This window comes from Nannospalax galili, unplaced genomic scaffold (assembly GCF_000622305.1).
Source record: "Nannospalax galili isolate Female #2095 unplaced genomic scaffold, S.galili_v1.0 scaffold577, whole genome shotgun sequence".
In the NCBI taxonomy this organism is placed as follows: domain Eukaryota; kingdom Metazoa; phylum Chordata; class Mammalia; order Rodentia; family Spalacidae; genus Nannospalax; species Nannospalax galili.
In genome coordinates this window covers 340,428-350,428 of record NW_008340387.1, presented here as the reverse complement: position 1 = coordinate 350,428, position 10,001 = coordinate 340,428, and the positions used below count along the sequence as shown (strand labels likewise).

General features: G+C 45.6%; 1 protein-coding gene across 1 annotated transcript in view; it reads right to left on the bottom strand.

The window, feature by feature from the left end:
• The window catches only part of Hivep3 (human immunodeficiency virus type I enhancer binding protein 3), a 472,744-nt gene extending 462,957 nt beyond the window's left edge, over nt 1–9,787 (bottom strand). Inside the window, exons 1-2 of the mRNA XM_029564634.1 lie at nt 9,700–9,787; nt 9,183–9,499 (exon numbers count right to left, since the gene is read on the bottom strand). The gene's annotated coding sequence lies outside the window, so the exon portion shown is untranslated. The remainder of the gene's footprint in view (nt 1–9,182; nt 9,500–9,699) is intronic.
• Nucleotides 9,788–10,001: the final 214 nt, after the last annotated feature.

Sequence of the window (10,001 nt, the reverse complement as noted above, 5' to 3'; positions counted from 1 at the left end):
TGTAATCATGCTCAGATGCCGAGGAGCTCAGAAGGTGGGCGACTGTGACCAGTGATAGTCATGTATATAGAGATTAGAAATGCATGTGAAAACGTCTCAATGTCAATTGCTTTGGAATGAATTCTTCTGTATGAAAAAAAAATCATAAAAATGTGCTCCTTAATAATTAGTAGATGTGAAAAACATTACCATTGAAAGCTACCTGACAACTTTATATCCATGCTCACATGCCAAGAAACTCAGAAAGTAACCAACTGTGACTAGTAATAATCAAATATACAGAGATTAGAAATGCATGTGCATCTTAGTGTCAATTTTATTAAAAATGATTTTTTCTGTATGAAACTATTTTAATAATGAAATGGAGATCTTTTTTAAAGTTTAAAACCTCATTTAATTTTATGTTTTATAGGGTTTATATGGAGTACAATATTGTATAACTGTATTAATTCAACTGTAAACCTAAAAATTTACAGCCAATTTTGAAAGAGATGCATCTTAGCTCTGGAAATTGTTATTGAATATGTCAATGCTGCTGTAATGAAATGCTTCTTCCAATTATATGGTTATTAAATAAATGATTTAAAAAAATATTTCTTGGCCATTTGTATTTCTTCTTTGTAGAACCGTTTAGTTCATCAGCCCACTTATTGATTCCAAGCCAATTCTACCCATTCATTGAAGATTTTAATAAGCTTACTATGAACACAGGAAGCACAATTTTTTATTTTCTCTATATTTACAATACATAAAGAAGTGGGTCTGCTTTGTTTTTATCAGTTGTTTTTGATATCCTCACATCATGTTTTGTTTTCTTATGTGTCATTATTTCTGATTATTTGGCTTATTAACAATGGAAAAGAAGAGGAGGATAAAGTATCTTTCTTGAAAGGACATTCATCATCGACTGTCCAGGCATCTAGCTTCTGTCCAGCTGAGAGAAGATGAGAAGCATCCTCCATTTCTATGAAAGCTGCACTGTGACCCCAGGTGACCTCTCCTTCTCCCTCTTGCTCTGCTCATGGCCAACCTTCCCTGCGGGAGCTGTGGTTTCACTTCTGCCTCACCTTTGTCCTCAGGAGCCCCTCAAATGCAGACCATTCCTTACGAAGACTCTCAAGAGCAAGCCATGTCCTTCATTGCAAGAGGCTGCCAAAACCAGCCTATATGCAGACCAACAAGGGTTGTGAGGTGGGGAGTGCTCCGCCCAGCTCTGCAGCCTCCTACTTTACCACAGCATTGGGCCTAGACGTTCCTTTTTACCTTCTCAGTTTGTTGGTGCTTTTAAGGAAATTTATTTTCTTTACAACTTTAAAATGTAACGCAGCATTTTAATGTTTTCAGTGGAAGTTGGATCCAAATAACCCAGCCTAGTTCTGTCAGAGATGGAAGTCTGTTTTCTTCAGTGTCACTTAGCAGTTGTTCTCCACTCAGGCACAGCACTTGTCTAAAGTTCCTCCTGACACATGGGAGGGTGCCCAGATGAGCTGCTTCCCAGCCCAAAGCCTCTCCTCTTCCCACTGTCACAAAGTACTTCCTACAAACATGGTGGCTTGCCTATGTGATTCTTCATACAGCCTCTCTTTTATTCTGTTAATGAAACTCCATTCAAGGGGTTCTTCCTTCAGCAATATAACCTCCCACTCCCATTCCCACAACTGTTTAAAGCAAAGGGGTAGAGCTTTTTCCTGATAGGGGTGGTGGTTTGAATGAGAATGTCCCCATAGGCTCCAAGTATTTGGACATTTTGTCCCCAGTTGGTGGCACTGTTTTGGGAGATCTTGGAAGGTGTGGCCTTGCTGGAGAAAGTTTGTCACTGAGGGCCCGCTTTGAGAGTCCTTAAGCCTTACTGGATTTCCAGTTGCTCTCTGCTTCCTGTGCCTCCTTAAAGATGTGAGTGCTTAGCTCCTGCTCCAGCTACCTCACCATGCCTCCCGACCATGACAGATTTTAATCCCTCTGGGACCCGGAACCATAAGCTCAAATAAACTCTTCTATAAATTGCTTCAGTCAGTGTTTTATCACAGCCACAGAAACATAATTAATACAACAGGTATAATTTCCACATCAACAAACACGATTTTTCTGGTACTTTCTAAGATCAGGTGTTGCTGAGGGCCACTGGGTCATTATCTCTGAGAAGTCTTTACACATCAACTCTAAGACAACTCTAAGTCTCTAACAGATTTCTAAATCAGGCAGAGAGAGTGTGCATAACTTCAGGGTGGTCCTCAGTCAGATACCCTGAGAGTCCAGGCAGGTAGTATAAGCAGGTAGAGAGGACAAAGGTGGGCAGTATGGCCACCTAGGAGACTCTGCTACATCCAGAGACAGTAGTTACCAAGTGCTACGGGACTGTGGGTCTGGTGCAGCCAGATCTCCAGGCACTTAGAGACAAACAAAAATCTCGCTTTTTACATGGCAACTAACCTAATTTTGGTAGAGAAGTGGGAGAAAGGAGAGAAAGAGGTAGATGAGGAGGAAGAGGAGAGGAAGAAGAGGAGGAAGAAAAGGAGGAGGAGGAGGAGGCAGAGCAAGAGAAGAGACAAGAAGAGGAGAGGAGGAGAGGAGGAGGAGGAGGAAGAGGAGGAGGAGGAGTTGGAGGAGGAGGATCCTATACTGACAAAATAAACCACATCTGCTGACCAAATTTGACTCAAGGATACCAGTGTGCAACTTCTGTTTTATGTAGTCAGCTCAAAAATAGGACACAGGTAATTTATTACACTCAAAAGCGATGTTTCCCAAGGGACTTGGTGAGGAGATTTCATTAGCTACAGTAACAGAACTCTCAGTCCCCCTTCACAGCATCCCTCCCCATCTCCTCCACCAGCCCTGTCAGATTCCTACCAACCTGAGTTATGAAAGATGGGCCCAGCAGGAACCACCTGGGCTTTCTAATCAAACCATCTAGTTAGAGCCCAGTGCTACCTCCTAGCCTTTTTGAAGCTCTCTGAACCTCAGTTTGCTCATCTGCATAATGGGAATCCTGATACCCAGCTAGAAGGCTTCTAAAGGATAGAGTCAGTGTAAGTAATGAGGCTGGCAGAAAACCAAAGCACAGAGTAGACACTACTATAAACAGATGAGGAGTCACCTTCCCCCAAGAAGGACATGAAAATCTAACAACTATGCTACATCGAACGTTCACAGGATGCTAATGATACCTGCCTCTCTCTGCCTTGTGCAATAAGGAGAGAGTAAATGCATTTAGAAAATACAATGAGGATGAAACCACAGCTCTGTGGGGGCTCAGGTCTGTACACCACCATAGCTGCTTATGACCTTGGTCTAGGAGGTCAAGGTCTGTAGAAACCAGTGCTAATTAAAATTCATAGACATCAATTAACTGATTATTCAAGAACTCTCTCAACTCTTGAAGCCATTTCTATAAACAGATTACAACACAATCGTGAGTCAAGTAAAGGCATGCCAACACCCTATGGCATAAGCCAATGAATCCTGCAGGCTAGGGAGACACCACTGGGAAAAGCGAGCTTGCATACAGCGCAAATTGCAGAGCTGTCTCTGTGTGAGGCAGAAAATCAGAGGTTGCAAAAGGAGTCCCTCCATGCTGGGACAGCGTGACTGCTACAAAGGGACTCTCAGACCACCAAAGCATGCCTCTCCAGCATGCCCTCACATACGCTTCTAGAGAGGAGCTGCTCCATGGAAAGCCATCAGAGGAGACAGAGACTACCCCGGACACTTAGCATACTCCACTCATGCACACCCAGAGTGTGTGAAACACGAAGGGGCCATTCCAAAGGAGACACACTAGCTATGCCGTCTCCAGAAACACAACCCTCTGTGGCTGGATCCCTAAGTGGGTTTCTGCCAAGAGAGCATTCCAAGTAAGTGTCTTTCCCCAGGAGGTTTAAAAGAAAGGAACTGCCTCAGATAACTTGTACTTAACCCACTAAGAAAAGCTAAGCCCCAATCCTCTCACCCCCATCTGATCTGCCTGGCCTGTTCTGATTTCTCAGGTCTCCTCAAATTGTAGCATTCCATCTTTGGTTTCCCTCCAGGGAGACCCAAGCACCCAAAACCATTACCTCCTTCACAATCCAGGCAGTAGCTTTTTCTTTCTTTTTGAGACAGGGTCTCCCTGTAGCCCCAGCTAGCCTGACACTCACTATGTAGACCAAGCTGGCCTTGAACTGGAAGAGCTCCACCTGCCTCTGACTCCTGGGTGCTGGGATTAAAGGCATATACCACCATGCTCAACAAGGCAATAGCTTTTTATGCTATTTCTAGGTTTAAAACCAGAGAAGGTTAGGGGGTCTGGTGCTATATTTTGTGAGGGCATGCTAGTAGAGCACTTGTCTAGTATGTGCAAGGCCCTTGGTTTGATCCCCAACACCAGGAAAGCAGGGGGGACAGACAGAGATAGGATATAGGTCACAAGTGGCCAGGAGTTGACAATCACTGAAGATGGTCATTTACAGGATAGGATTTATACTATTTTTTTCAACTTTTGTATATGGTTAAATTTTTCTATAATTAAAAAATTAAAGGGAAGTAGGAAAAAGGGCATATATATATCCCAAAAACAGAACTATGCTGGTGGCTGTCCATGCTGCATCTGGATACAGGACAATCAGAAAGTCCTTCAGAGCCACAGCCTTCTGGAAGGGCATGCGCTGCTAGGCAGAGACTGTATCTTCTAAGCACCATGTTCAACGTCCTCAGCAAAACAACCTTTGAAAAGTGCCCTAGAACTTTGCAAAATGATTCTTGTAGGACCCAGCTGCTCCCTTGGCCTATAATACCTCCACAAATCATCGCCCCAGCCTCTTGCCACTATGAGAGCCTCCACTTCCTGTTCCAAATGACTGTGTTGAACAATCCAGCTACTGAAGGAACCCTGGGATGGCAGACAGGCTTGCTGAGCTGGGCCTCCCTCTGGATATCAGATGCAACACTTTAAAGAGGGAAGGGGGCACTTTGCCACCTCCCCTTCCTCTTCCCTTTCACCTGAACTTGCTCCTAATCAGAATTTGCATAATCACTTAATGTGAAGTTCTCCATCTTCAAGACAATGAACACATTGGGCTGCATGGTTCTCTGTGGTGAAGGAGTCACAGTCCTGTGCATCATGGAATAAACATTCCATGGCAACATCTTTGGTCTCATCCCACTAACTGCTAATAGCATATAGGCCATTCCCAGCTATAACAACCAACCATGTCTCCAAACCAAATGTTTGGGGTCAGGGTGCACCAGGGTTTGCTGGGAAACACCAGCCTGACATATATTGAAAAAAACAACACCGAAATTGTCATGGCCAGAGAGAGAGAAAGAGAGAGAGAGAAAGAAAGGGAGAGAGAGAGAGAGATTATAGTTTGTTCCCATATAATTAGACAATGTTTCGACCTATGACTTTGTAAATATGAAGATTTAAGAAATGCTGCATTCAAAGCCAGAAATATGTAAAGTAACAAAAGAAAAGTAAACTTAGCATTTGCAGCTATATTCTCTCTGTCTTTGTGGTTTCCTGTGCAAATCTCATTTGCTTCCCCCACATTATCCTGTTTTCCAGTCAGTGTGGTCATCAAAACATCTCACCCCAGCCCTCTCAGAGAGCCACACAATCTAGTTTCAGTTGGAAAGGAAAGCTCCCAGCAGTTTTCCAGAACACACCATGATGTTTGCTGGCTCTCCAGCACAGGTTTAACTGGGGTCTCTGGAGAACAGAGTACCCCACAAGAACATTCTCCAACCAAATCAGAAAAAAAAAAAAAGAATCACCATTGTGTTCTAGTGGTCCAGCTCCAAAGCAGGCATCTGGGTCCTTCTCCAAGCAATAACATTAAAGTAACAGTCTCTCACACTCCAAACTCACCCCCGGAGGCCCACTTCCAACTTCATCATTAAGTGGAAGAGTCAGATGCTCCGGTGAAGGGCCCAGCCTCTGCCACCTCCACACTTCAGAGGCTAGAATACCCAGTCCTGACTCTGCCAAGAAGTGCAACAAGAGGTTTAACTAGACAATGTCAGAGGCAGCAACCCCCACAGGGAAATACTGATGTTTCTTCATTGCAGAGGGAGTTTCCCACTCTAGTTAAAAGGTACCCTCCCTTCTTGAGAAGAAAGAAAATCCGTTTTCTGGCCTGTAGCAGCTTTGCATTAGCCCCATTCCATTACACAGCTTTGGGGGATATACACACAGAACGATCTCACGAACTTATCACTCCACCAGTGGCTCTCACAAGCCTCTGTCCTCTTGTTTTCTGAGGAGAAGTTGTAGTCAGGTAGTCACCGGGTACGGGGCTTCTGTCATCTGGAGTCTATTTCTTCCTGGATCCAGCACATGTCACTGCCTGGCTCGGCCTGGATCACCTTATCCTGGGTTCTAGCCTTGGCCTCCTGATAGCTCCCTAGATTAGCATGTCTACTTTAATCCCTATTCACATGAGTGATGGACAGTCCTTCAAGAGTACAAGCCACAACTTCCCATTCCCTACTACTAGACAGAGTCTTACCACCTATTTTTTTGAGGAGGGGGGAGCACTGAGAATTGAGCTTAAGGTTTCATGTGAGACAAGCACTCTACCACTCAGCCGGACTCCCAACCCATAGTCCTATCTCCTTTTTTAATGTATAGATTTGTGATGTTCTGTTTTCCCTAGAAGTGTCCAAGCAGGAGTAGGAAAAATACAGAGGCCCACACATGGAACTGTTACCCTCAGGACAGATGGTAAAGGGAGAAGGGAACAAGGTGCTAAACTAAGTGACTTGTGTGTATGTGTGTGTGCACATACGTGTGCTGCATGTGTTTGTGTATAGGCATGCATGCATGTGTAGAGGCTAGAGGTCAATGTCCAGTGTCTTTTTTATCACTCTCCACCTTATTTTTTGAGATGGGGTCTCTCACTGAACCTGGGGCTCATCATTTTGGTTAGACTGGCCAGTCAGCAAGCCCTTAGCATCCACCTGTCTCCAGTACCTCCCCACCATACTGGGATTATAAATACACACCAACACATTCAGCTTCTACATGGGTGCTAGGGATCCAAACTCAGGTCCTCATGATTTCACACCAAGCATTTCATCCACTAAGCCCCCACAGACCTCAAATGACTTTTAATGCTTCCTTCCAAGTCTGAATACCATGATTTTGGGAACTTCTTGGTCTGCAGTTTAGGTCCTGCCATTCCCTAACTCCTAGAAAGTGATGCCAGTGGCCTACCACAAATGCCCCTCACACAGCACTACATGAAGTTAGCCCACTTCTGCAAGGTAACTTTTCCGCTTGTATTTTTTTTTTAATTACAAAAGTAACAATGTGGGCCTGTGAGACAGCTCAGAAGGTGAAAGCAACCAAGTCTGATGACCTAAGTTCAATACCCAGGTAGAAGGAAAGAACTGAGTCCTGAGAGTTGTTCTCTGACCTCCACAGATAATAATAATAACAATAATAATAATAAAATGTAACTTTTAAAAAGAAACAAAGCTTGAACAAGGTGAAGTCTCTTGTCCACTGCCATCCCATGTGGCATGTGGCGGCAGCAGAGTGTGTGACCTTCTAGGCCATGTCCCTCCCCCACACACTGGATCTTATGTTGTGCCTTAAGGAGAAGGACATTTAATCCTCACATGCACTGATGTACCTCTCCTGCTGCCTGGTTGGTAAGGCTAATTGGTTCATCTGCTTCAATAATTGCTATCACATTGACAAGGAAATGGAAGGGAGGACGATGCAGTTTCTCCAGGAAAACCACAGAAGTACTGGTTGCAAAGTGAAGGCTAGCAGTAAGAACCCCTAACCTAGGGTTTGTGGGGTCACTGTGAAGCACTCTTCTCTTGCCTATGGTGAAGAATGTAACACTGTAGGAACAGCAAGTAGAAATAAATACGTGTGGAAAGAAGAATCTACAGAGGCAGGACCACACAGTACTAAAGACTTGAACTCTGAATCTGGGCTACCTAGATTAGAATCTGCCTGTTTCTTCTTTATCAGACCTCAGTTAAGCAACTGGGCCTGAAACTCCTTCTCTCAAATTTAGGGTACTAATTGCACCTTCTTTGTACGGCAGTTGTGAAAATTACATAAATTATCTATAAAGTGCTTGGTATTTTTACTAATAAAATGTGCTATCCACACCACTGTAGTTTTAATATACCTCCCGAAATATAGAAAACACCTTCATTTTTAGATATATACTGGCAAAGTAAAGCTAAATCTCGTTAACCTGGCATCATTCCAAAAGAAATCACTAAGGACCACTGAACTCACAGGATTTTAGTTCAAAATCTAAGTTATATAGTGGCTGAAACCATTTCTACTGGGACGAATGACCTCAGAAAGACCTCATAGATCAAACCACTATAACACCCACAGCACCAAAAAAAAAATATTAAAAAGAAAAAAGAAAACTGCTAGCAGTAATTATCTAACTAAAGTGGGCTGCAAATCTGTTAGAGAATTGTTTCGCCATGACAATATTTCCAGTAAATTGCTGTTTCTATACTCAAAGTCCTGGTGCTACAGAGCTGGCATATAACAGAAGGGTTATTATAGAAACACTATTAAAATGAATTAGATATTATTAAAGATTCAGCACTACAACAGTGCCTGATTACAAAGGATTTCAAGGTGTATTGCTTAATGGGTAGATGAAAGTGCTAATTAAGCCTTCTCTTAAAAGATGTCCCTAGGCAGGTCTGTAAACTACAGGTAACAAGAAGTCTTCAGACGAAATTGGGCACCAGAAATGCCTAATGTTGGATGCAGTTCTAACTGGGAAGATGGACAGGGAACTTGTAAGAAAAGCTGAGGTTTCCTGCACAGCAGAGGTAACCTGGTAGCGCAGACACGGATGCAAACTCACCTGAGCCTCAGTTTTTTCCTTAACTGCTTCCTCAGCACGCGTCCATTTCCTTTCTTGAAGAAAACCAGAGAACGTGCCCGAGACGGGATGCCCTCAATAAAAATCACAATCAGGGGGAGACAGAGAAAGCTTTGTTGTGACTACCTAAGCCCGCTCAAGCAACATGAAGACATGAGGATCTCTCCTTGGCCGAAAACATCTCCCAAGCCAAGAGCTTCAAGCCCTCCTTGGGCTTCTAAGAAGCTGCTACCCATGAGTTTGAGGGTCTTTTCCCACCTTATTAATTAATGAACTAATCAGGAATAGCAAGGCATAAAGTGTTAGAAAATGCTAAGTAAATTCGCCTACCTGGTCTAAATGCCAACGCTAAATTAGGAGAAGAAGGAAGAGCGCGAGACTGAGCTGTGCCCAGACTGCTGCAGTCCGGCTGGCTAGCGCAGAAGCCGGGAGACCCGAGCCCTGCAACAGCCTCCGACCCCAGCGCGGCTCTCAGCAGGACTTCTGAAGTGAAACCTGGACCAGAGCCACCCCATGGCAAAGGCAACGCCGCTCGCAAGGCGCATCCTCGCGGCTCAGCCTCCATCTCCCCGCATCTCTGGGATGTCAACAAAGCCAGACCGCAAAGTGAAACTTTGCCGGCCCCCGCGGTCGCGCAGGTCTCTGACCTCTGCCTGGGAGCAGCGCGGCTCTCAGCAGGACTTCTGAAGTGAAACCTGGACCAGAGCCACCCCATGGCAAAGGCAACGCCGCTCGCAAGGCGCATCCTCGCGGCTCAGCCTCCATCTCCCCGCATCTCTGGGATGTCAACAAAGCCAGACCGCAAAATGAAACTTTGCCGGCCCCCGAGGTCGCGCAGGTCTCTGACCTCTGCCTGGGAGAAGGACGTGGGCACAGGTGCGGGGCCGGGGACCCCCACCCCGAGTCCCCATGATCGCGTAGTCAGCCCGGGAGGGGACTCGGGACCAGCCGCCTGGCCCGGGATGCGACGACGGCGGGGGTACCGGGCTGGGGGAGGGGGACATTCGTCCCGCCCCCTGGGACCGCCCCCGACGGACGGGACCGCCGCGGTGCTGACACAGCCCCGAGGGGGCGCCCGCGCGGCGGGCCGATCCCCGGCGGCGGGACGCGATGGCTCGGCAGCCGCGGCCGGCCTTACCTGCGCGCCGG